The sequence below is a fragment of the Pleurodeles waltl genome, chromosome 1_2, assembly GCF_031143425.1.
Source record: "Pleurodeles waltl isolate 20211129_DDA chromosome 1_2, aPleWal1.hap1.20221129, whole genome shotgun sequence".
Lineage (NCBI taxonomy): Eukaryota > Metazoa > Chordata > Amphibia > Caudata > Salamandridae > Pleurodeles > Pleurodeles waltl.
In genome coordinates this window covers 1,023,568,789-1,023,596,748 of record NC_090437.1, presented here as the reverse complement: position 1 = coordinate 1,023,596,748, position 27,960 = coordinate 1,023,568,789, and the positions used below count along the sequence as shown (strand labels likewise).

At 46.4% G+C, this 27,960-nt stretch overlaps 1 protein-coding gene across 1 annotated transcript in view; it reads right to left on the bottom strand.

Moving 5' to 3' along the window:
- The window catches only part of SMIM14 (small integral membrane protein 14), a 256,717-nt gene extending 229,417 nt beyond the window's left edge, over positions 1-27,300 (bottom strand). Inside the window, exon 1 of the mRNA XM_069202031.1 lies at positions 27,071-27,300. The gene's annotated coding sequence lies outside the window, so the exon portion shown is untranslated. The remainder of the gene's footprint in view (positions 1-27,070) is intronic.
- Between the last annotated feature and the right edge of the window lie 660 nt (positions 27,301-27,960).

Here is a 27,960-nt window from a genome sequence, read left to right as displayed (position 1 = left end):
GAGCACACTCAAGGATTGCTTGGAGAGACCAAAAAGGCAACGGGGAGGCGGGTGGGACCGTGAGGAATCCACAGGTAGCTAATGTATCCACCAGAAAAGTCGTTACCGAAGGTAAGTAACTCGTTCTTCTGATGGATACAACTACCTGTGGATTCCTCACCTGATGAATAGAGTCCCAAAGCAGTACCACGCCCGGCGGTGGGTGCCTAAATGGTCAAACCAAGAAATCCTGCAGCACTGACCGTGCAAAATGACCGTCCCTTCTGACCTCAGAGTCCAAACAGTAATGTTTCACAAAAGTGTGAAGGGACGACCAAGTTGCGGCCTTGCAGATGTCAACCACAGGAACACCCCTGGCCAAGGCCGAAGAGGCCGACTTAGCTCTGGTGGAGTGAGCTCTAATGCCCTCAGGCGGATCCTTCTTTGCCAAAGAGTAACAGATTTTAATGCAAAGAACAACCCACCTGGAGAGTGTTCTCTTGTGGACTGCCTTTCCTCTCCTCTTGCCCACGTATCCGACAAACAGCTGATCCTCCAGCCTGATATCCTTCATTCTGTCGATATAGAAGCTCAACGCCCTTTTTGGGTCCAGGCGATGTAGTCTTTCTTCCTCCTTTGAAGGATGAGGCGGAGGATAAAACGTGGACAAAGTGATTGTCTGAGCCAAATGGAAGGGTGAAACAACCTTCGGAAGGAAAGCAGCCTTGGTCCTCAACACCACCTTATCCCCATAAAACGTTATATAAGGGGGTTTAACCGATAAGGCCTGCAACTCACTCACTCTCCTTGCAGATGTTATAGCTACCAGGAATACTGTTTTAATAACCAAATATCTTAAGGGGCAAGAATGCATAGGCTCAAAAGGGGACCCCATAAGGAAAGTCAGGACCAAGGACAAATCCCATTGAGGCATAACGAATGGTTTTGGAGGATATTGATTCAGAAGACCTTTCAAGAATCTGAGAACAATAGGGGATTTAAATAACGATGGTTGGTCTGGAAGACAAATGAAGGCTGACAAGGCCGACAAATAACCCTTAATGGTAGCTACTGCACAACCTTTCTGCGCTAGAGACAGTGCAAAAGACAAAACATGTGACAGATGAGCATGTAAGGGATCAATCTGTCTCTCTCCACACCACATAACAAATTTAGACCACCTATTAGCGTAGATAGATTTAGTGGAGTGTCGCCTGGCCGCTAAGATAACATCCACTACATCAGGCGGGAGAGAGAAGGAACTCAGGTTGCCCCGTTCAATCTCCAAGCATGTAGGTGCAGACTCTGGAGGTTGGGGTGTAAAACCTGCCCCTGCGACTGCGAGAGGAGGTCTGCCCTGAGAGGGAGACGGAGCGGAGGGCACAGTGAGAGTTGGAGAAGGTGGGAGTACCATACCCTCCTTGGCCAATCCGGAGCTATTAAGATGACTTGGGCCCGGTCTTGGCGAATTTTCCTCAACACTCGAGGAATCAAGGGTATGGGGGGAAACGCGTAAAGCAACTGGTCGCACCAGGTTATCTGAAACGCGTCCCCCAACGCTCCCTGCATCGGATACTGGAGGCTGCAGAATAACGGGCAATGCGCGTTCTCCCGAGTGGCAAACAGATCTATCCGAGGAAACCCCCACATCTGGAAGATTAAACAGACTTGATCTGGATGGAGACGCCACTCGTGGTCTGCCGAGAATTGGCGACTGAGACTGTCCGCACGTACATTCAAGACCCCGGCCAGATGATTTGCCACCAAGCAAATCTGATGGTCCTTTGCCCAGGACCATAGCTGAAGAGCTTCTCTGCAGAGAAGGTACGACCCTACTCCTCCCTGTTTGTTTATGTACCACATCGTGGTAGTATTGTCCGTCAGGACCTGTACCGACTGACCACGAAGGGATGGGAGGAAGGCCTTGAGAGCCAAACGTACAGCCCGTAACTCCAACAGATTGATATGAAACACCTGTTCCTCTGGAGACCAAAGCCCTTTGATCTCCAGATCCCCCAGATGAGCTCCCCATCCTAGGGTGGAGGCATCCGTTATTACCGTGGCCACTGGTGGCGACTGCGCGAACGGCTTCCCCTGTGAAAGATTGTTGCCCGCAATCCACCACTTCAATTCCACAGCAGCATCTCTGGAGATCTTGACAGTACCTTCTAAATCTCCCTTGTGTTGAGACCACTGCCTTCGGAGGCACCACTGAAGAGCCCTCATGTGCCAGCGAGCATGCGTGACCAACAGAATGCAGGAGGCGAACAGACCGAGCAGACGAAGGACCTTGAGGACTGGAACTACCGCTCCATTTCGAAACATTGGAACCAATTCCTGAATATCTTGAATCCGCTGAGGCGGAGGAAAGGCTCGACTCAATGTTGTATCCAGTACTGCCCCTATGAACAGGAGGCGCTGAGAGGGCTCCAGGTGAGATTTGGGCACGTTCACCGAAAAGCCCAGGTCGAACAACAACTGGGTTGTTGACTGCAGATGATGCGACACAAGCTCCGGGGACTTGGCTTTGATCAACCAGTCGTCCAAGTAAGGGAATACTGCTATCCCCTTCCTTCTGAGCTCCGCCGCAACCACTGACATCACCTTTGTGAAGACTCGAGGTGCTGAAGTAAGACCAAACGGGAGGACCGCAAACTGATAGTGCTGCGACCCTACCACAAACCGGAGATACTTCCTGTGCGACTTGAGTATCGGGACATGAAAGTAAGCATCCTGCAAGTCGACAGACACCATCCAATCTTCCTTGTTCAACGCCAAAAGCACCTGTGCTAGGGTCAGCATCTTGAACTTTTCCTGTTTGAGGAACCAATTCAAGATCCTCAGATCCAGGATTGGTCTCAACTGACCATCCTTTTTGGGAATCAGGAAGTATCTTGAGTAACAACCTCGACCCTTTTCCTGCTCTGGGACCAACTCTACCGCGCCCTTTGAAAGGAGGACTTGAACCTCCTGTTCTAGCAACAGGAGGTGTTCTTCTGAACAATAAGATGGGCGGGGCGGGATGAGGGGCGGGAACTCCCGAAAGGGAAGGGCGTAGCCTTTTCCCACAATGCCGAGAACCCAATTGTCCGTTGTGATAGACTTCCACTTGTGGAGAAAACGCTGTAATCTTCCCCCTACAGGAGAGGAGTGAGTGGGAAACGGTGGAAGCCTAAGGCTGCTTCCCCTGCTGCACCCCTCCAGAGGACGAGGAAGAGGCAGAGTGCTGTTGAGAGGCTCCTCTGGTACGGACCCCACCCCTCCCCCTCCCTCTAAATGACCTATAGGGGAGGGAAGAGGCGGGTTGCTGGAACCTCCCCCGAAAGGAAGAGGAATAAGAGCCACGCCCAAATCCCCGAAACCTCCTGAAAATTCTAGAAGAGGCAGAGGAAGAAGGAGCTTGCAGTCCTAACGATTTGGCTGTGGCTCTGCTCTCCTTAAATCGTTCCAAGGCTGAATCTGCCTTGGCTCCAAACAGTCTGTCCCCATCAAACGGGAGGTCCAGCAGGGTCGACTGCACATCCGCAGAGAACCCTGAGTTTCGGAGCCAGGCCTGTCTTCTTGCCACCACAGCCGTGCCCATCGCCCTGGCCACCGAGTCGGTCGTGTCCAGCCCAGACTGGATAATCTGGGTCGCGGCAGCCTGGGCGTCCGAGACCACATCCAAAAGACCCTGGGGAAGCTCCGTGAATGAAGACGAAATATCATCCATCAGCGCATGGATGTACCTCCCCAGAATGCACGTGGCGTTGGTGGCCTTCAACGCCAAACTGCATGACGAAAATATTTTCTTGGACTGCGCATCCAGTTTCTTGGAGTCTCTGTCTCCAGGCACCGTCGGGAAGGAACCAGGCGCTGACTTTGAGGAACAGGAGGCTTGCACCACCAAGCTCTCCGGCGTAGGGTGTCTAGAGAGAAAGCCAGGGTCAGATGGTGCAGCTCGATACCTCCTGGCCACAGCCCTATGAACGGCCGAGGAAGACACCGGCTTCTTCCACACCTCCAACACCGGATCCAGCAAAGCCTCATTAAATGGCAAGAGAGGCTCAGCTGCAGCAGAGGCCGGATGCAATACCTCTGTCAGCAAATTCTGCTTTGCCTCTGCCACCGGCAAAGGCAGGTCCAAAAAGCTCGCTGCCTTCCTCACCACAGCATGAAAGGAAGCCGCCTCCTCCGTATATTCCCCTGGAGATGAAAGGTCCCACTCAGGGGAAGTGTCCAGCCCACTGGCTGTATCCAGACCATGCAGTCCGTCTCCAGAGTCCTCAATCTCTCCCTCCTCTAGGACTCGCTGGTACTCTTGCTCTTCTAAAAGACGGAGAGCACGCCTCCTCGAATGAAGTCTCTCCTCGATACGCGGAGTCGACATGGCCTCCGCCGACGTCGAAGAACGGCGCCGATCTCCAGAAGCATCTGACGCCGCGTCCGGCGCCACAGGCAGCTTCGGCGCCGAGGCAGGAGCCGGAGGACGAGGTCTTGGAGCCGATGGACCAACCGGAGTCACAGGGCAAAATCCTGACTTCGACGGAGGGGCAACCTCCGGGGCCGAAACATCCGAAGCCACCGGAGCGGCCACCGACGCCGGCACCGGCGCCGAGCCCACATTCCCAAAAGGGAGAAAGGGCATAAAGGGTGCCGGCCGAAGAGGCGCAGGATCACCCAACGAAAAGGCCAAGGGCCCCGAAGGACCAGCCGGAGCAGCTCCTGGAGCCATCTGCTGAAAGATGGTATACATCGCATTAAGAAACGCGGTACTATCGGCTCCAGGAGTGGGAAAAGCCGGATACTGGGGTGCCTGGATCGAGGGCGACCCCGACGCCGGCCTCGACGTCTGCGACGCCGGAGAAAACACAAGAGGCTGCACCACCTCAATCACTGACGCCTGACCAGGTGAAGTCGGTGACGCCGGAGAGGGCAACGGCGTCGATGGATGCGGCGTGACCGTGGGGCTGACCTCCCAAGTCCTCCGACGCCGAGCCGAAGGTGACCTCGAACGAGACTCCTTGCTGGAGTGACGTCGTGAGTCTCTACGGCGCCGGGAGTCTCGATGACGCCGGTGAGACCTTGGCGAAGAAGACTTCTTATGATGTTTCTCCTTCTTCTTTGACTTTGCCATGAATAACTTGGCCTCGCGCTCTTTGAGGGCCTTCGGATTCATGTGTTGACATGAATCGCAAGTCGAGACGTCGTGGTCGGAGCTCAAACACCATAGACAGTCGGAGTGAGGATCTGTAACTGACATCTTGCCCCCACACTCTCGACAGGGCTTGAAACCCGACTTCCTCTGAGACATTGTTACCGCAGAGAAGACTACGCAGCAGACAATACACTGTAACCACGAAGGTAACAGTAACTCCCTCGAAGATAACCGTTTCGAATGCACGGAAAAAAGGGAACTGTCATCGGCACGTCGGCGAGGACTTCTTATTGCCTGTATGACGTCAGACGGCGTCGCGTGGGCTAGAGTGACGTCCTCGTCGACGTGCAGAGACTAGTAAGAAGATTTCCGTCAAATGCTGGCGCCATGGGAGTATTCATCAGGTGAGGAATCCACAGGTAGTTGTATCCATCAGAAGATGGATGTCCTCCTTCATGGCGGCCGCCAGTGAGTGGCCCTGTCCACCCTTCTCCTTCCCCCAGAGACAGGAGGGCTCGAGGTACCTGAATTTGAGGTCTAATTTCTTGCGGCTCAGTTCAGTGGCATCTGTGGTGGCTTGGTGTTTTGGGCCTTGCGGAGGTAACCTCTGACAACAGTGACCTGACCTATAGCAGACTCTTAACTAAGATTCTGAAGCCTAGCCTCCAGGACCTTACAGCAGGCACTTTACTAACAGCGGCCCTCACCAACTGGCGCAAGAAACTCAGAAAAACAAAAACCATGGTGCCTTACACGCCAGCGATCCCCCTGGTGGGCCTACCTCACGGTGACCCATGCTCCTGTTTCTTGGAGAGCCAGCTCACTCACTGGACGAAGGCAGGACTACAAACATTAAGTGACTGTTATTGTCAGGTGCTACTGGTCCCATTCAGTGACTTGGTAGTTCAAGCCGGCTTGCCCAGTGGACAATTCCTAACATATGAAGCAGTGGTGAGCCATAAGGCATTTATGGAGTGACACGGATAAAGAACCTGTAGCACACACTGCCTTCCAGACCATGCTAACTATTGGAGGGGGCTCCCACTTAATCTCTTGGCTGTACAGAGCACTGAATGGGATGATGGATAGGCCAATGAGCGCTCTACGAGCAAAATGGGAGACATACCTGAATAGAACGAATGCAGACACCAAATGGACCTGGTTCCTAGGGTATGCCCATAAGGTATCCCTAAATATATGACTCAAGTATGTACAATATAACTACATTCACAGGATATACCTTTCACCGCGTAGAATTAGACTTACATATGGAGGGGAACTGCCGGGCTGCCTCGTGCCTGATGCATACTTCGGACATATGACCTGGGACTGTCCTGGTCTCTGGGAATTCTGGGAGGGGGTCATCCTGAGCCTTAACCGCACACTAAATAGGCAACTTGAGAATACACTGGCAATATGCTTATAGGGACTATTTAGCAGGCCCGTCCTAAAAAAGTGGAAAATAGATTTGTGGATCGGACCCTGATATTAGCTAAACTTAGGGGGTCTCTAGCCTGGAAACAGAAAAAGGGACCTAACTTGACTACCTGGACATCAGATGTGATACGCTGGGCTAGAGGAGAGGGCCTTACGGAGAGAGGAGACCCGAGGGATCCAGCGCAGGCCATTAGGCCCAATGTGAACAGAGGTGACAGATGTATGGGGGACACTGGACTTGCCTGGTGGGTCCGACTCGCAGGGCGGACCGGAGGGGATTGATGAAGACAGCCCACGAACTGCAGGAGAAAATACCCCAGCTGACTAAAACGAACTTGGGTCGTGATGGTGGGATGGAGAAATCCCTCAGCAAGTTTCTACCCATACCCCTAAGATGTCCCCCCCTGTGTTCATTACCAGCAGAACACGCTGCGCGCAACTCTTACACCAGAATACATACTTGACCTAGAAGTGTACATGTTTAGGGCATGTTTAAAGTTGGTTTCATTTTACACAAATGGCATATATCATATGGCCACAATGGCAAACTGTCACATTTTCCCTGCACATCCACCAACGCCCCGACCCAGTTGGGACCATAGATTCCACAATACCAACCTAAAGCACTACATATGTTTGGAATATTGGCCATGTGGTACTCATATGAAACTTCCGGAGATGTGTACCGGAAATTCCATACTACAATTGGTGGATGAATGTGCCAGGCCCCAAACTGTCAATGTACCCATCCGTGTAAGTGTGATAATGAAGACAATGGAGATGTCTCATTGCATCGTACCCATTGTATGCTTTTGCTTATGAAATGCGTATAAAATAAAAGTGTTAAAAAAAAAAAAGTCTCCTAGAGCTTTATCATGATGCTCACAGGAGGGGTTTGCCATGGTTTCAAGGACTTTCAGAGCTAGAACTCGTGCTTTTGTCCTGTGGATTGTGGCGACCTCTAGTAGATGGTGTGATAAATGTACTTTGTGGCCTGTAGGTTGTAAATAAACACTCTGGTGCACTTATATTGAATTCAAGTGCTTTATTAACAACACTGATATTGAACAATGAACATTTATCATTATAAAGAATACCACTAATGGGATAGAAGATTAAATAGGATAGTGAATTGTGTTAATGTGGTAACACTCTGACAAAGCCAGTAGGCCTGTCATATTTAAAATACGGTTCTGGTATATATTGTGATGTTACATCTAGTACAGGTGGGGGATGGCGAAAGGGGGACATTATGACTATGGGGTTTAGGACCCACAGGTGATATGAGGGTTTCACCAAAGGTATTTCCATCTGGCTGATGTATATGTTTATAAATTATTGCATAATCTTTAGTAGAGTGTGTATAATAAAAGTATTTTTAAAAGAAAAAGCACTGACTGTAATTTATTAAGTTTTATTGTGTATACTAACAAATTGGGATTGCTAGATCACATCACATCCACTCAGTAGGCCTTGATGGGGTACATGGTTTCCAGTAATAAAGCAACTGCTGACATTTTACTTATGAAGGACTCACATCCTTCACAACTATCCAATTTCTTACAGTACATAAATATTTTTTTGTGAAAACACGAGGCTGACCAGATACGCTAAAGCATTCACAAGTCCAGGACTAAAAAAAAAAAAAAATTATAGCGAGATAGGGCATAGGCCCAGTGACCCTATTATGTTTGTCAAATTGTATATCTTGTAAAGAGTAAAAGGGCCTGCAACATAATGAGAATATTGGATGCACAGTTCAAGCATAGTTTATCAAAGGAGGAGTGGGAGAACAATATTTGCTAGATCTACCTTACAGCTTCCCTGTATTAATAATACAACAAAGAGTAGGATAGGCCAGTAAGTCCTAATTATTTGTCCCCGTGCTGGTGAGGACACAACAGCCATTTACACTTGGGAAAGGCTTCCTCTTTTAAGGACGCTGGATCCTACACCACCTTGGTGGCATGTTTCACCAGCAGGTTTGCTCCTCAGGCTTGATAAGTTGTTCTACATCCCTACTGGCCTCCTGGCTGGGAGTTATCAGTAGCAAGATTTAATTATCTGCCAAGATCGCTAAAGAACATTGATATCAGTGATAACAGTGAAGTCAAAATAATATATAAAAGAAGTGCCTCTTGGACACTACACACAAGAGAGTTAAACACTCGAAAACATTTAATGAGGAAAAGAAAATGGATCAGGCACTGCACTCAAAACAAAAAAAAAGGCTAAAAATATCAGAAAATACAATTATTATATATTCACAGAAAGTCCCATAAATGTACCTGATACATAACCCTGATTGTGCCCCAAGAACAAAGTCACATTAACCCCATCAAACATCCCTTAAAAACACAAAAAAACATAGTACATCCAAGACACTTAGACAATCAAGAATAGTAAGCTCGAAAGAATCCAGGTCCCAACAGGAGGGAAAACACCCTCACTTGTATTGAGCTATAATGGCCCAATTTGCTTTCAATAAATATGTAATGCTCCACAAAATGTTTCAATTGCTGATGTTTCAGTCGCAATAATGTTATTTCGGAGGACTATCCGCAGCACTTGATGAGGGTTATATAGCACATAGGTGCTTTAATGAAGCACACACAAACTGGATTGCTAAAGAGTTCCGGGTAGAAACATTTCTTCAACAGATATTATTTTCATTCTTAATTTAAAGTAACTACACCAATCCACCGACAATTTCATTAACTTTAAGTACTTGTATATTCACATTCCATGATTACCAAAGTAACTGTACCAAACAAAAACCCTTTATTGAACAAAACAATCTGGTTCTCGTGAACTCAAGGAGCCATACATAACATCATATAACATACGTCAAGTTACCAAGAACAGGCATTAAGAATAACTAAGACAGGATGTAGGGCCCGTCATAAATTACTTGCTTTCCAAGCAACAGAGCCCACGTGAGATCCCACTTAATTTTAGAAGGTTGTATCCAACAAAGGGGTTAATTGCAATGTGAAAAAGGTAACAGGTACATTATAAGACGCAGAGGAACTGCTCGAGACTTCTAAGCCGATCGTAAGAGACCATTATTTATCTTGCCTTTGAACGTTTCAAACGCGCATAAACCACATTTCCTGCATTTCATCTAAAAAGATTGTGTACTCTGATGTGGCAATCTTAAGTGAGACTTGCATGGTTTTTAGGCAGTGTTTTTCACGCATTTTCTGCTTTGAGGTCTCTATTCAGCAGGAACATAAGCAGCTTCTGACCCAAGATTTTGCCTTAATGCAGGTCGACGGAATGATTCCTTCTCACCCTCCCTAGTGGTGTGGATATTTCATAGCCCGCTCTTCAATCCCATCACTTTCCAACAGAAACCTGGTATGTAACGTGCAGGAGAATGTTTTAATCGAAGGGACCCGGTTAGCTACAAAATATGGCTCCGAGGTAGTCTGTGTGGAATATACAAAGTCAAGTACTGCTGGAGAAAGAATTCGATGCTTTCCTCAAACACTGGAGCGTCCACATTTTGAATCGATTTAAAAATATGGAAATAAATACAACTTCAAAACGTGACCAGCACCTGGCCGAATATGCCCCACGCCCTTCGTTCTTTCTACGCCCATCGTGGCATGCAAGTGACTAAATCTCCCCGAGTGGCGTCCTTGGCAAACCCACTGAGTACACACCAGCTCCCGCCCTCAGTCCGCTCCGCCGGTCCGTGGGGCTGCTCTTGTGCAGGGAGAGCAGCTGGTGTAAATATCCAGAACCTCTCCTTCAGGATGGCTTCGTGTCCGACATCCTGTTTGAGAAGGCGTCTAGGGAGAGCCGTCGGGATACTGCTGACGTTACACGTCAGTAATGAAAGGCCGGCGTCTGTTAGTTTGTAATATACGCTGACTACAGACAGATTCAGGGCTGAGTCTGCAGAGCAGCCTCCGAGATTCACATTATCCAGTCGGAATTGAAGTGTCCTGCAGGAAGTCGTGGATTCAGGGCTTTAAGTGGACCGGGTCCTGGCGGTGCTCTAAAAAGCAAGTCTCTATCGTGCTCTCCATTTTTGCCCTCACCCTCGGTGAAAACAAATCTTAACTCGGCAGCAGTACCACTCTGCACTGCCTTTGATGTAAATTCAAAGAGGCTTGGTATAGTTCTTTCACAGTCTCATCATTTACATACTGACGCATTTCAGTGCTGTACACAACGAAGCCCTTATTATTGTTTATTTATTGCATGCAACTAATAATCCTTGACAAAGCCAATAGTTTTGGCTTGTTATGGGTGTAATGTCAATTGTACTCTATATCTGGATGTAATGACAGAAAGAAACAGCAAAATACTAGTCGGGCGACACACTATGCAAAGCACAGACTTTTAGCTTACATATTTTTAAGCCACGCCCTTAATTACATCAGCCACACCCCTTTGAGAGACCCTCCAGTTTTTTCATCCCACTTAAATCCCTGCATGGAGCTCTGAGGATAGTGTAGGTGACTCGAACTTCTACCCCAGCTTCAGAGCAAAGCATGTTTTGAAATATCAGTTCTGTTACCACAGATCAGATCATGTCAAAGTATAATGAAGGTGAGGGACTGCAGGACAACATATGCTTTCAGTGGGGGAAAGGCATTTAAAAAAATAAAAATAAGGTATGGATGCCGTGATCCTGAGTGCAATAAGGATGTCGTCCTTGAGCCTGGCGGCAGATTCAAAGGCATAGCTAAAAAGAACATATTCTTTGACTGTTTTTGATCTATCACCATCAGGTAACTGCATGTAAAATAAAAAGTAAACACACGTTTGAAAAAATTAAAAACAAAAAAAACAAATCAGTGGCAAATATACTATTGTGTTAAGAAACCTCGGTTGGTTAAGGTGAGCACTGCAGATTTATGTGTTTGCAAACAGAAGCCAACAGAACAGAGTTCTGTTTGGTTCAGCAGGGAAGAGTGATTTGTGTATTCTTAGTGCTAGGAGGTCTCTACCCATCACAGAAAGCACTGCAAATGTGCAAGTCATTATTTTAAATTACACACAGTACAAGATAGGGTGTCACAAAACATGGATGTAAATTTAGGTTAAAATAAATAAAATAAAAAGTTTTATCAACGTGTGCATTTTAGTCATATGGAGATTGCACCTATGGTAAACAGTTTTACAACTGTCCATTAAAAGAAAGAAACTCCACAACTTAACTTGGAATATTCCTTGCAATACCTCTCAAAAAGAATACATCTTTGTCTTCAGGAAGCTTAATGTGTCTCCATCAATTAAGACCACCTCTACAGGCTCCCAAGCTGCCTTTACAATTACAGATTAACCAACTGCACAGATCTACATTTCTTTTTTGGCATACGCCTAGAAGGCTTATTTCTTGTTTATATGTCTGCCCCTCCCTCTGGATCACAGCACTGGAGACCTTCCACCTCAGCAGAGGCATTAACATTTTGATAGAAGTCTTTCAGCATTAAGGCTAAAATTACAGACAAATGCTGTCCGTTGAAATCTTTACCATGGGCAACAAACATTAGTGTTATTTCAAAGTCAGTGAAAATTACGGACGGGTGATCACCCTATCTTTTGTTCTTACAGACCTATCCCAGGTTCACTCTGATTCTAGGCCACTATATGTGCAGTAAATGCAGTGGTCATCTCTCTATACCCTCTACTGTATGTATGTCTGTGTGTGTGAGCAAGTGTGGGTAGTGGCGAATCTTGCACTGCTCCTGTCTTTGTTATGCCAGTTATGTATGAATGAACAAGTTACTTACCTTTGGTAACACCTTATGTGGTAGAGACTCTAACACGCAGCAGATTCCTTACCGTAGAATTATCCCCAGCTGTCAGACTGGATGTGGAAATTCTTGAGCAGTACCCCTGCACGCTGGTAGGAGAGGTAGTGCAGCTCCAAGTCGTTTGCGTTGGATGTGATGTGTGTGTGCCTATATATGCGTCACCGCAGCACACGGACATCAGTTTCCTTTTGCAACCTTTCCATGCCAAAAGTGTGGCACCACGAAGAATGCTGATGAACTCAGGTGCATCACTATGGCCCTCATAAGGGTGACACTATGATGAAATCGGTCTGCAGAGCAAGAAGGATGGAAGGGTTGGTAAGAAATCGGCAGCTTGATAAGCGTCTTTACCAGATAAGGCGTTACAAAGGTATGTAGTTTGTTCATCTAATACAGCCCTCTAGCCAAAGGTTCCTTATCTTCGAATTGATACCCAAGCAATACCTCCCCGGAGGTGGGACTGTAAACAATTTTTACCAAAAACCTGTCACGGCGGACCTGACCATTCAGGAAGGAGTGCTTGGTGAATGTATATGCAAGGAGGCCCATCTTGCTTCCTGACAGATGTCCAGGAGTGGGACTCCTAGAGTTAACACAGTGGTTGTAGCGTTGGCTCTGGAGGAATGAGCATGCAAACCCCCCAGGGGGTTGCTTTTGGCCACTGCATACCATATCTTTATGCAGAGCATTATCCATTGTGAGAGGGTTTGTTTTTTGCACAGCCTCCCTCATTTCTTAGCCCCAACATAGCCCACAAAGAGTGGTGATCGTCCACTCAGAACTCTATAGTATGATCAAATGTAGAACAACAATGCTTTTTTTGGGTCCAGACAGTTTACTCTCTCCTCTTCTTTAGAAGGGTGAGGCAGAGCAAAGAATGTATACAAGGTGATATTTTGGTCTACATTGAATGGTGTCACTACCATCGAAAAGAAGGAAGCACAGGTTCGCAGAACCAATCTATCCAGGTAAAATGTTGAACGGGAAGGGTGCACAGAGCGTGTTAGCAGTTTCTTGACCCTCCTGGCCAATCTTATGACCATCAGAAAAGTCATTTTTATGGGCAGTAACTGGAGTGTACAGGTTTGCAGTGGCTTGAAGGGCGTTCACATGAGAAATATTAAGACCTTATGGAGATCCCTTTGGGGCATAAAGAAAGCCCTTGGAGGAAACAGGTGCTGCATTCCTTTGAGGAAGTGAGTCACAACAGGTGACTTGAATGAGGAAGGTTGGTATGGCAGCCACAAGAAAGCTGATAAGGCTGACAAATAACCTTTTACAGTGCCCAGAGCAGACCCTCAGGCCAGAGAAAGAACAAACAATAAACCTTGGAATAAGGGTGCAGAAAGAGAATCCGTATTCTTTAATGCAAAACAGGTCACAAATTAGTCTCAATGGCAGGCGTATACCGCCTCAGTGGAGAGAGACTTCGCGGCCAGAATAACATCACAGATTTTTGTAGTGGGGGGAGGTTGGGTGGGGGAGTCTAAAGCAGTCAACTGTTGCTGCTCAACCTCCACGCATGAAGTCGTAGGGAGCAAGACCCTGCGCTGCTGCTGTAAAAGAAGATCCTCCTATAAGGGCGGCCTGATCTGCGGACTGATGATCATGCTCAGGAGTTCAGGATACCATTATGTTGGTGCCCAATCCAGATCCACAAGAATGACTTCTGCCAGGTCCTCTTGATCTTTTTGAGAACTCCGGGTAGGAATAGTATCGGTGGAAAGGAATACAGAAGGCCTGAGCTCCACTCAAGATGAAAAACATCTCCAAGTAGGAGCAGCCTTAGAAACTCCAGCACACAGAACTTCTGAAATTGTGCATTCTCAGCAGTGGCAAAACAGATCTAACCAAGGTCCTCCACAGTATTGAAAGAGAACTTGCACTACATATGAATGGAGACATCATTCATGATCCGCTAGGCATCGAAGGAGGAGTTAGTCTGCCATGGGTTCAGAGAGTCACAAAATCATCTCTGGCTGGGGAAGGTAGAGGAGTCTGCTGCTGTGCCAATGGCGGTTCATCAGCCACCATTGCAGGTCTTTTGTAGTTCCCTCCAATATCTGGACCATGTCAGAGAGATTCCCCTGATGCTGCACCCAAAGGGACTTCAGGTCCCACTGCAGAGCCGGCATATGCCAATGGGCATGTGTTACCAACGGGAGGCCCAATAGCCTTAGAGTAAGTCTCACTGAAATTCAGGAAAGCAGCTGAAACATCAGAATCATAGCCTGAATAATATTTTGGACTTGACAATTGGGAGGATAGGCCCAAACTGCACTGTTGCCAGACCAGCGCAGGGGAAAGGGAGCATCTGAGAGGGAGTAAGGTGTAACTTTGGTAGGATGGTGGTGAAACCTAGCGAGTGAAGAGGTCCACTGTAGTCAGGAGGTTGGAGACAACTACCTGAAGGGAGACCGCCTTCAAAAGTCAAACACTGAGGTAGGAGAACTCTGGCATGGGGGGGGGAGGGAGCTTGCCCAACAACTGGCTGAAGGTCCAACGTGGTCTCTGAGAACAGCATCTGAGCCATGAAAAGGCTGGGATGCCTGTTGGCCTTGGTGGCTGGGGGAGCACGGTTAGTGGTCCCTACCACTGCCACCAAAGGATCTAAAAGGCAGACTGGGGTTGGCAGGGATCCATGGATAGGCCCAACGATATGGCTGTAGCCCTGCTGCCTAGTGCTCCAGCGCAGAGTCTGCCTTTTGCCAAAAAGACGAGAGCCATCAAAGGGTATGTCCATGAGAGAAGCCTGGACATCGCCTGGAAAGTCAGTGTTTCTCGACCAGGCGTGGCGTCAGAGTGCCACTGATGACACAGTCGCTGTGCATACGGAGTCGTAGTGTCCAGTCCACATCTGAAGGTGAACTTTGCCGGATCTCATCTGTCAGTAATGGATTGGGTGAGTATGGCTTGGGCCTCATCCAAGACCATGGGCAGCACTTGCACAACCAAATCCCACAGTGCGTGTGTGTTGTTCCAAAAAGCATGCAGTATGCACCAACCGCAGTGCTAGGCTGGCAGAAGAGAGCATCCTCTTATGGTGTCACGCCTTCTGGATTCACTAAAGTGGCGTGGTAGGGGACGTACCAAGGTTAACTCGGGAAGTAGAGGCTTGGACCACTAGGCTGTCTGGGGTGGGATGCCAGGTGAGGAAACCAGGGTCCCCAGGAACAGGGCGATGGTGGCGGGCCATCATCCTGTGCACAGGAGCCCTGTGCAGGGCTTGGACCAGGCACCAAGCAGGACATCGGTTAGGGCTTTATTAAATTGGAGAGATGTTACATGGGGGAAACTCCCAGCTGAAGAATCTCTGTTAAGATGTTCATCTTGACTGCCACTGAGGGCAGTGTAAGGCCTAGGACCTGAGCCCCACTCCGCACCACAGCAGCAAACAACGCTCATCCTAAGTAGCAATGGTAGGAGGACAGCCCAAGCCAGTGTCTAACCTACTGGCATCCGCCAGACCCTCATACCAGTTGTCCTCTGGTTCATCCAGGGGATGGTCGAATGCATAAAGGTCCTCAGACAATTCACAACTGTCCCCCCCTCTGAACCTACCAAAAGAACAAGGCACTGGCTCAGACTCGGAAGCATGGTACTGGCCGGTGCCAGAGTCTATGTCACTTGACGCCTATCTGGCTCTGTATCCGTGTTGGGGATGCAATGGAGTCAGCAGGAACAGCAGCACCTGGAGTGGGCTCTGTGGAATGCCACAGTCTTGCAGGCAGACTCTCTCTGTATCCAGCACTGGATCCTTGGGGCCGACTGGTGCAAAGCGGGGACCTGCCGGTGGGAATCTAGTATGGGGCCCGAAGACGCTACAGTGGATGGCCGCATAAAACTCCTTGAGTTGGGCGGAGGTCACTCCGGCTCTGGGAAATTCTGGATGGCAAGAAGCAGATACAGAGAGAGGCTCTGAGGTGAAGTGAGGCCTCGAGCGGTGATATGGTTCCGGTGCCCGATGACTTGGATTGGTGCGTAGAAGTCAAACACTTCGACTCCTTGGAATTCTTGCACTTGTGGGACTTAACTGTGTGAGGGGTGAAGGGTAGCATTCCATGATTTTAAAAGAAGTACATCCACACACAAAGTAGTTCCTTTCAGGTCCCAGGACTACTACGGCAGTATGTGCTTTTTGAGACCAAAAATATGATTGCTTTTAGTAAAAAATAAATCATTTTTTTAGGATTGGCAGCATACCCAAAACAAAGCATGACAAAAAGCATAACAAAACAAGCACTGAAAAAGCCAAACTGGTGGCAGGCATTCATGCTTTGCCAATGCTACTCACTTGTGCAGCATACAAAAATGTGGTTTATCACATTAAAGCCTACCCTACTGTATTTTCTAATGCTGGAAACAAGATAGAAAAGATAGCCAAAATGGATTGCTTACTGTACAGAATGCAATCTAGAACTAATAAACTGATTATGACAAGCAGTGTGACTATAAAGTGCTTATTGTAGATGTAAAATAGTCCTTCATGCATTGAAAGTGAGCAGTTCCTGGAAGGCATAATAATACACCAAATACTATAAAATCAGAGCACATTACTACACAGGGTGGAGCCATAGACCACTGTAAGTATATTTTAAAGAACTGGTACCAATGCATCGCCACACTTAAAAAAACAGTAAAGGAGAAACAAAATGGCAAAACATCATTCAACTGAAAGAAAAAAAAAATGAAAAAAAAGATGGCGCGTCCAGCACGTTTGACTAAATACATAAAAGTTAAAAAAACAATTGAAGTTTTTTTTCTACCATCTTGAAATCACAAATTGATTGAGATTCTTGATTGTTGTGCTTTGGAATAAAAATTCCACAGCCTTGTGCGGTCACTCTCAGAGTTGAACAACCCCAAGAGAGGGTAGAGAGGTACCCACGGGTGTGGAAAACGCAAGACTCACATACAAAAAAAAAAAAACACATAATCTATCAATTATACATTTATATAGTGTTGTAAGTCACACCTAGGTGTCTCGAGGCGCTGGAGCCGTTTTCTGCTACGTGGTGGCGTGAACATTCAAATATCAGGTCTTTAGTTCTCTTCTGAATCGCTGGAGCAGTCCAGAAGTGCAGGGGGAGGTTGTTCCAGGCTTTGGCCGGCAGGTGCGAGAAGGAGGGTCCTCCACTGTTGGCTCAGTGGATTTATAGTGTGTGGCCAAGATCTGCGGGCCACAACATGTCATTTCATGGTGAGGAGTTGTTTTCAACTTTCAAAGAAGTTTAAGACTGTTGTACTTCATCCAGACCGTGACGTTCATCATGCATCTGTGGAAGTTGGCTTTGGTGGTGGCGGGGTCTTCGGACAGTGAGAAGATAAGCTGGGTGTCATAGGTGTAGGAGACGAAGCTGAGTCCGTGCGATCCAACAGTGTCAGCCAGGGGATTCATGTAGGTGTTGAAGAGGGTGAGGCTGGGGGACGATACTTGGGGGACTCCGCAGATGATCTTCTTGGGGTCCGAAATGAATGTTGGGAGGCAAATCTTTTGGGTTCTGCTGGGGAGGATCTAGGCAATCCATTCAAGGGCCTCTCATTGGATCCTTATGTAGTGGAGTCTGTTGATCAGGATGAGATGGGAGACAGTGTCAAACACTGTAGACAGATCCAGGAGGATGAGGGTTGCTCTTTCTCCACAGTCCAGGAGGGCTCCGATGTGGTCGGTGGCTGCAACAAGGGCTGTCTCGGTTCTGTGGTTGGCTCGAAATCCCAATTGTGAGAGATCCAGGAGGTTGTGGTTGTCTATGTGTTGGGTGAGTTGCTGGTTGATCACCTTCTCGAGGACTTTAGCTGGATGGGGAGCAGCGAGATGGGTTGGTAGATCTTCAGATCGGCAGAAGGTTTTTTCAGGAGGAGGTGTCACTTCTGTGTGTTTCCAGTCCTCCGTGAAGGAGGTCACAGTGTTGGCGGTGTTCAGGACCTTCCTGAGCTTGTTGCAGAACCAGGGGGGGGAGAAGAGTCCATGGGTGATCCAGAGTGCATTGAGTTCATGATGGTGATGGTGTCTTGCATGGTTGGGGGGGGGGGGGTCAGTGGGTGAGCAGGACTTCAGGGTTTGTGTGTGTGAGCTGGTTGATGCTTTCAACGGCGGAGGGTTGGCGTTCAAAGTTCTTGTAGATGCAGAGATCTTGTTGTGGCAAAGTCAGCGAGGTTGTTGCACTGTTCCTTGGGAAAGTGTGATGTTGTTCTCCGTGGCTGAGGGACTGGAGATCTCCTTCATGATGGTGAGGATTTCCTAGCTGTGGTTTGTGCGAACCTCAATGCAGTCTACTAGGGCGTTTATCTTGGTGTCTTTCAGTAGGTGGTGGTAGTACTGGATTAGAGCAGTTTTGAACGCAGTGCAGTCTTTGGTCTTTTTGCAGATATGCCACTTCCTTTCTAGTTGCCGGCAGTTGCATTTGGTGGAGTGCAGTTCATCATTGATCCTGCTTGCTTTTTTGGTTGGTCCTTTGACCTTGAAGTTCTTGGTGGGGCGATGGTGTTGACACATCTGCTTGTCCTGGGTCGTGTGTAGAGTCTGGGAGGCAGGAGCCTAGAGCGTTGTTCCAATGGTGTAATGTGCAATTTATGAAAAAAACACAATCATACTCCAACAAGCCTCCAATTTAGGTACTGCACTCAACTACCATTTTGTGAATTACTCACAAATCAATCGATTACGATGCACATCTTTTGCCTGTTAAAACAAAACATTCCCTGCGCATGGGGAGATACTATAACAAATGTCCCCAGGGCATATATGGGTGAACCCTAGAGATGTGGAAAACACAATGCTGCCGGCAGTGGGTTGGTCTACAGCCTGAGTCAGGTTAGTTGCAGGGGCCAACCCGCTCTGAAAGATGTGCACAGTGGGGTTTAGAAATAAAGTACTCATAAGAACATTAAATTACTGGATGTCAGCCAACGGCCTGAAGCTTAACTCAGAAAAAATAAGTTCTAGTGCTCTGTACTTCCTCCAGGTCATTGTCCTACTTGATGGCCTTTACCTTAATCTATGCTGCATCTTTGATGACTTCCTGTCACCATCTCACAAGTAAATGGGGTTCTTATATACATGTTTCAAGCTATTGCTTCTGCACTCGGGTCTCCCATCCACCTCACCACTACCTGAAGCAATGCCACAAGAAATTAATTATCATAGTCAGGGACACATAACCCTTACTGGGGTCACTAGCAGTTCTAACTTACGTAGGACTACTTTGTTTCTGCCTTCTCCCAATGCTAAATGTAAAAGTGCCATATTCAGATCATTGATAATCCTACATGGTAGTTGTACTTGCACATTTCGCAAAGAAGTGCAGGAGGTAGGGCAATATAACCATCTAAGAGATGGCTAGTCTGCCTTTCGGGGGCAGGCACTATTTATTCCAGAACATTATAGATTCCTTAGTTGCCGACAGTGTTGCACATAAATTCCCCTCTGTGGCATCCCAGTCTTCATGATAAATTTGGGTCCCAAGTATGTAAAATTCTTGAGGCTCCACTTTAATAGTGAAACAAGGAGGTCTTAAACTTGAGAGTTTAGTTTATGCTTCAGAGGCAATATGAATGACTTGCTCTTGTTAAGTTGCAGACCAGGGTTTATACAAAATTGATCCAGTTGGTAAAAGTAGGCAGGCGGGTCCTCCTCAGCACTGCTAACATGATAGAGTAACAAATCATTTGTTTATTACAAGGTGATGGGTATTATGACCATGGAGAGCTATGCACACAGCAGAATAATCCCTTTTGATGGTGGCGGCCATGGGCACAATGGCTACAGTGAACACAAGGGCCAAAAGAAGGCAAGTCTTTCTTGTTCCCCTATGCACCCACAAAGCCTTGGCGATGATCATACCACTTCTAATCTGCCCAGTCTAGTTTAAACATAATAGCCTGACCCACACTCTAAACTCTACCTCATATTCAATATCCTCCGTTGCTATCTGCAGGAATTGCCAACATAAAATGTCAAAAGCCTTTTCCATATCAATGGCCACAGTCACATTAGGAGTCCTCAACAGGAGATTGCTGACCAGTTTTCCTGCCAGGATCAAAACCACACGTTATGGATAAATGAGTTTAGGAACTCGGGAAGCAAAATAATTTGCAAGTAACTTAGCTAATATCTTTTAGTCTAATTTTAACAAGGAAAAAGAGTGGTATGATCCCACGCCAAATGATCTCTCCTCGGTTAGAGGATTGTGATCATTAATACCATTAGTACTGCAAAATGAAAGTGGGGAATGGGAGGGCTTGCTTGATGCAGTAAGGGTGGGTGAGCAGCGTGCTTTTTGGAATTTGGCCTCATTGGGAAGTAAGGAAAGATTCGGCCCAATTGAGGTCAATATCCCTGCTACAGACTGGGTTGCCCACTTTTCCAGCCTATATGCTGTGAATGGCGCCAAGTGTATTCCCTCCCCTGTTGGGGAAACCAAGCAGTGTGGGGTAGTCAAAGGTCACTGAGGAGATTGTACCGATCGTGCTGATTAAAGTGAGATCCGCAATTTCCAAGATAGTCCCAAAGTGCCAGGGATCAACAAAATCCAGAGGGACCAGTTTCTGGGCCCTAACTTCCAATACTATTTACCTCTATTCTGTAAGGGGTGCCTACTCCACCAACATGGGCAGGGGCTGAGATAATTGCAATTCACAAGAAAGGGTCCCCTTTAGACCCATGTAACTATCAGCCAATTAGTCCGATTGACTACGCACAAAAGTGTTCAGTAGAATCCTCCTTGACTGGTCACTAGCCTGGATGGGAGAGAGGAGCATTATCCCCATTGCAAGCGGGTTTTCAGGAATGTACCAGCACCGTGGACCAAGTTTTTAAGACTCCAGCTTATTTTCAGGAAAACAGTGATCCTGGGAGAAGGCCGACTATGTCACATTTGTCAACTTGCAATCGGTATTTGATCTGGTCCCAAGAGCAACACTTTGGCGGGTCTTGGCAGATATGGGGGTCTCAAGTGACCTTTTGATCACTACAATAAAGCTAGATAGCTATAACTAGGCTCAAGTTCATTGTGATCAAATGGGCAAGATGACAGAACTATTCCCTCTCAGAAGATCATTAGGCAGGGTTGCACCCAACCCCTACCCTTTTCATGCTTTATGTTAATGATTTAACATCATTTCTGACAATGATGGAGACGCCCCTTATCTGGTCAACACTAAGGCTCCAGCCTTAATGTTCACAGACAATACTTTATTATTATCAAAATCGCCAATGGGCTGCAGGAAATCTTACATTGCTTTAGATTTTGTAGTCAGAGTGGTCTGGAAATAAACGTAGCCAAGATTAAATATATGGTTTTGAATCCATGCCCCTCTACAAGACACAACCCCAAGCTACTAGTGGTCCCTCTGGAACGTGTGCAGGTATTTGAGTACCTTGGGCTGACACTCACAGAGCAGCTAGACTGGTGGTGCCATATAGACAAGTGCAGGCTCAAACTGTTGCAAAACACTGGGGTCCTGACTAGAACATTGCAAAGGTCACTCTTTCGTTCAATGTTGCCAGTGATCCAAATCCATAAACACCAAGCACTAGGATCAGCTCTCTATGAAGTGGAGTTATAGGCCATAAGGACATAGGCAAACTGCCAGTTGTGTAGAATTGCTTCTTACATCAACTGACGGAACTCCCATCTTGCACCCCTGCGGCCCGTCAGGTTAGACATGGGTCTCATGCCAATTTCGGAGGAGATTGGAATTTGGCCTACCCTTTACTGGAAACGTTTTTGGTGTCCACACCAGAGCTCATGTCCTACTGTAAGGGGTTGAAGGAAGTCTTGAGCATTGCTGGCTCAGCGATTCTTCCTTGGATTAAGTATGTAAAAGACTCTCTGGTTACGATGGGGTGTGGCAATCTGTGGGATGACCATTGGGAGCCTCCGCAATTAGCAAACCATTCATTAAGGGGAAGAATAGGCCATATATAACATGTCAATCACAAGTGTATGTCTCCTGGGGCATCCTTACTGTCTGTTTCCTTTAAGGATGACTTCATATATTTGAGCAGTTTCTTGATGAGATTGAGACCCCTCATACTAGGAAACTTTATCTATAGTTCAAGTACAATTCACTACCACTCACTCCTTCACTGCCAAATGGGCTAACGCGCTCAAGCCAGCTAGATATGTATGCCCCACATGGGGGGTAAAAGAGGGCACAGAAGGTCATGTCTTGTTCTTTTGCCCAGCCTACCAGACGGGGAGAAGAAAATGGCTTGCTCCAGCTTGCCAGAATCTCATGGTAAAGAGATATGCTGAGGCCTTGCGCATCTTAAAATCAGACACTAGACAAACATTGTCTTTGGTGTATCCCACTATTTATTATCCATGTGGAGAATTAGGAAAAAGGCGAGCCTGACGCCAGATACCACAAACGCTTCTGCTGTGTAAGGTTTTGATCCTCACATTCAGGTGAAAGTAGCTGTTTAGCTCACTGGAGGATGGTCTTGTAACCTGGCCGTGTAGTTGTGACTCTACCCGTAATAATGTATGGAACTTTTCAATTGGTTTATATCATATTTATTTTCCTACTTTTAGGGGCTCAATATGTTGTATTATATTTATGCTTTATAATAAATAAAATATTTGATTGATTATTATACCTCATTGTTGGCAGTATTCGAACTGCTCTAGCGGTATTTTTGTGTTTGTTTTTTGTAAACAACTGTAAACACTATTACATTTTGTCACAGATTTTTTCAATTTGATAAGACTTTTGTTAAACTTCTAAAAACTGGCCAATATTAAAAATTGTACAGCTTTTATGATTTGAATGAAATAACTTAAATTCAACTGCTCAACTACCAGAAAAGGAAGACTGTTCTTTTGCAGAATGTTAACTCATAGGCTTCCTTCATGAAGTGTAATGTAATTCTTTAAGTCTTTGGGATGCTTATGCATTGGAAAATAAATAAGTACTCGCTATACAACATGATATGTCCATAGACTACTCGGCCCTCCTCCAAGCTAATGTTATGTGCCCATGCCAAACAAACACTGGCATGGCCAATAGGTCTCACCTTTGGGACCTTCTAAGTATTTAGCCATGCAGCACCTTAAACCTTTATCAGAAATAAACTGTGTTTGGGCATTCCTTTATACACTTGGCATTAGACTGTAATGGTCAGAACATCCCCTGGAAGGCCCCACAATAAGAATAGCATTTGGAAGAAACATGGTCACGTAACTATATAGTCAGCCCCTGAAGGGCATGACCACATGAATAGAGAAGGGCAGACAACATTGCAGAGTAACCGTAAATTCAGCACCGAGGGCACAGTGCATAAGACATTTTCATGCCTAGCAGGCCTGCTAGAATATTATTACAACAAAGGCTCTTAGAACAAACTACTCCCAGTTGTAAAGCAAACGGTCCAGCCATGAGAGAGCTTAAAAAGACTATGAATGGTTGGATAGGTTAAGATTTCCCTCCCCCTCCCCAAACGCGCCCCTCCCCCAACTCAGTGTGGGGACCCAGAAGATGAGCTGGACAAAAAGAGCACATCGTGTTGAACATTTTGGTGGTTGTCCTATTGTCCAGAACGAAAAAGGATGAAAAAGCTATGCAAAACTAGTATTATTTTGGAACGTCTAGAATACCTTGTGCTTCCACATAGTTTGAGGTGCGGGTGCTCGCCCAAAAAAAAAAAAAAAAAAAGTGTTAAAAGGTGCTTTAATAAGTACAACAAGCAGAAAAGGGTGAGTTTTGCTAATCCGGAAGCAACATCCAGCAAGGGAAGGAGACAGAAGGAATAAATATACATGTGTGTGATTCCTACTGACTGGACTGCAAAGAAGAGGCGCTCTAATAAATAGGAGACTAAGTGATTCAGTGTTATTTAAAGTGTGTCTTCTGAACCAAGGTGCCGACTAACTCTCTGGGTGCTAATGGCCTCACCCTACAGGTATTTCTTTCCCTAAGCCTATGAGAGCTCCAGGCCCCAACTGCACACCCCTGACCCTCTGGCTGCTACTGTGCAGTCCCATTCTGGCTTCTCTGCACTTTGGATGACGTTTACACCTCATTTGGGGTTACACATACTTTCTCTTTCTGGTCCCTTAACAAGTAGTTCTGGCACTTCTCTTTTCACTGTCTGCTGCATATGATACTTTTAGCATACAACAGTAATCATCCACATTAGAAGTACTGAGTAGAAACTACCGCTATAAAGTGTAATTTGTCCGAATAATATTTTCAGACTAAGAGAGAGCATGTTACTGACATATTCTTTGCTCACAGAAAGCCAGGTAAATACATAAAACCGGATAAGCTATATATATATATATATATATATATATATATATATATATATATACACATATATATATACATACATACATACAGTACATAACAGCCAGTTTGTCGCAAATTGTGTAGAAAAACTACCAAGTGTTTAAAAATGCCTGTAATGTCCATAAAAATGTCTCAGGCCTACTAAGGCAATACCCCATAAAAAGAGTTATGTAAAAATTGTAAATATCTTGTTGTTTGCTGTTTTCAGTTACCTTCTACGTAAAAGAATGATCTGTTTATGAAATTGTGTGGCACAGGATTCTAGTCCACTTGCATTAGGCCACTGCCTTGGTTACATACACAATGCCTTTAACGCAACGCTGTTGGGTGCATGGGAATTAGGTTCACAAACCTATTGGTGTGGCCGAGGTCGCATGACCCAATTTTGAACATAAACTGTAAAGAACTGCAGGTAGGACACGGGGGCAGTGGACATATGTACTTGAGAAAGAGGCAATTTTATTTATGCTAGGATTCAACGTGTTTGATTGCCCCCTCTGCTCCTGCACTGCCTGATCTGCTCATTGGTGCTGGCTGGTGATTTTTTAAAGTCGTGGGGTGTAATACTAGTCCCATATCCCAGGAAGTGAGTGAAGCGGACACGCCAGACTTTTCATAGGAGCATTTAGGAGAATTGACCCCTGAGAACCATACACCAAGTTCACATGAATTTGCTAAAAATACCAGGACCTGAAAGGGCACTCATGAAAAATTCTAGTACCTTCATACAAGGAAGCCTTGTTCTCCGCAGCAGCGGATCCAATTTTTCCAACGTTTACCATGATACAACGTTGCATGTCAGTAATTACATTCAAGTGACCCCCTTTTGCAGTGCTTCATTTGAGTCATCGTTTGCCAGTGGGGGTCACAGGCACTCATTTTCCTCATCGGACATTTATCAAGAGCAAGAGGGGGGAAAACGTCCAAATAGGAAAGAGGGAGGAAGAAAAAGATGAAGAAAACGTCACCAAGGGCAAAAGCATGAATCCACAAGTGAGATAAAAGGGCAGGGAGTATCTGGCAGTGGATTAAAAAGTGGAGTCTGGACTACGCAATCTTGCTATGCACTAACTATACATTGACATTTAATAGTGTTAGGTGCAGGTTTATGAGCAGTGCTTTAGGTTCCAGCACTCACTGTGCAAATTAAGCACTATCTTTTTGCCAAGACGGACGTCCAGTATGCCAAGACGCTTCTACCCCAATCCAATGCCATCGGGGCCATAGCCTATAAACCAAGAATGTTCTTAAGTATGCCAGGGCCACATACTCTCTCTTTCACACACACACTCTGTCACTTAACTTCCCATTTTTCCAAACCACTATACTGTCTTGCCTGTTACTGAAGCTTGAACAAAACATTTTCTCTATGCATTATCCAAAAGTCAGTACAAACACCATTGTCAATGTTTTTGTCATGCATGAAGTAGTGCATTACCCCATAATAATTGAAAACGGTTTGTATTTGGTATTAGATGCTGCTCAAGCAGTCACTGTGTTTTAAAAATAGACTACACAACTTTGAACAATTTTAAAACAGCACCCAAGTGATCGAGCAGTGACGATGGGGCATAACCGGCTGAGCTGTCAGTTCGAGTCTATGCGTCGGTTCAACATAATGTAATTCTGGGCAAATCACTTATTCTCCCCTTGCCTACAATTCATCGGCCTGAGATCCTCACAGGCGATTTGCCTCGCTTTACAAATCAATCCTGGATTTATTTAACATAAATGATGTCATACTCCCCTCAGAATGGGACAGGAGGCCCCTAAGTATTCAATATCTCACAGATATGTATAGGACATGGGCTAAACTGCAGCTCTCTGAAGGTTTGGGAGGCCATTGCCTGCATAGCCTATGTTATTCCTATGTTCCTCTGTCAAGTGTAACTCCTTTAAGGTTTTCAAATTGGGATTTTTAGAACCTACTTACAATGTTAAAAAAAAAACACACTACAATCACAGAATGCACCAATGTGACGCCTGAAGAGCCAGGACTAGCTGACGGTTGTATCACACAACAAAACGGACCCACTTGGCAACTCCGTAAAAAATGTTTAAAAAATAAAAATAAATCATGTTTATTATTTTGAGCCCTTATTCTTGGTTAGGTACACTTCAACGCAACACACACTTTAAACATCCCCTACCTGTGCCATCCCACATAATATACCATGATCATAAACTACACTCGCATGGATCAAGCCGGCCTGACGTGCCTAAAGACTTACTATATCCCTTTGCCATGGAATAGTGCCCCAAAATGCACTGCTACTGGACCCCTAGTACGATGTACCCAAACACTACAGTGGTATTTCTCACCACCCCCTCTCAACAACTCTCCAAAACACCGCACGGTTCTCCATCTAGGCAACATGAATTTCTTTCTACTTCACCGCGATGCCCCTAGAGGGGCCAGGCGGGTTAACAGACGCGAAAGGATACTCACTGCTGTTGCGTCCGGGGAGCTCTGTGCGCGGCGCCCCACTCTGCTGCCGCCTTCTGCCTCGGACTACGGCAGACGACACAGAAAAGCGATACCACAGCCAATCCTAGCGCGTCACTGCCACTGTTTTGATTCGATTGACCACGTCATTCTTCAGCACGAGACCCGGATCTGCCAGCCGAGAGGAGGAGGAGACAAGGCGTCTAGTCCGCAGCCACAACACGCTTCATCATGAACATAGAAAGTGGACTGCAGTAGGCAGGGCTCCTCATTAACCCCTTCGCTGCCAGGCCTTTTCCCCCTCAAGTGGCAGGCCTTTTTTTTTGGGCTATATGGGGCAGGGCGCGCTTAGGTCCTCATAACTTTTTGTCCACATAAGCTACCCACGCCAAATTTGCGTACCTTTTTTCCAACATCTTAGGGATTCTAGAGGTACCCAGACTTTGTGGGTTCCCCTGAGGGAGACCAAGAAATTAGCCAAAATACAGGGAAATATTCGTTAAAAAAAAAAAATATGGAAAAAAGGGCTGCAGAAGAAGGCTTGTTGTTTTTTCCCTGAAATTGGCATCAACAAAGGGTTTGCAGTGCTAAAATCACCAGCTTCCCAGCTTTCAGGAACAGGCAGACTTGAATCAGAAAACCCATTTTTTTCAACACAATTTTGGCATTTTACTGGGAAATACCCACTTTTTATGATTTTTGTGCTTTCAGCCTCCTTCCAGTCATTAGCGAAAGGGAAAGGGAAGGAGTCCTGATAATCAGGAGCACAAGTCCTCACACACCACAATTGGTGTCATGCTTCATCATCGGACAGCTCCTCGTCAGGCCGGCACTGCAATGCCTGACGGGCACCCCCCGAAGGGGGGCTCTTTGCCGGAGATCTTTTAGTTAAT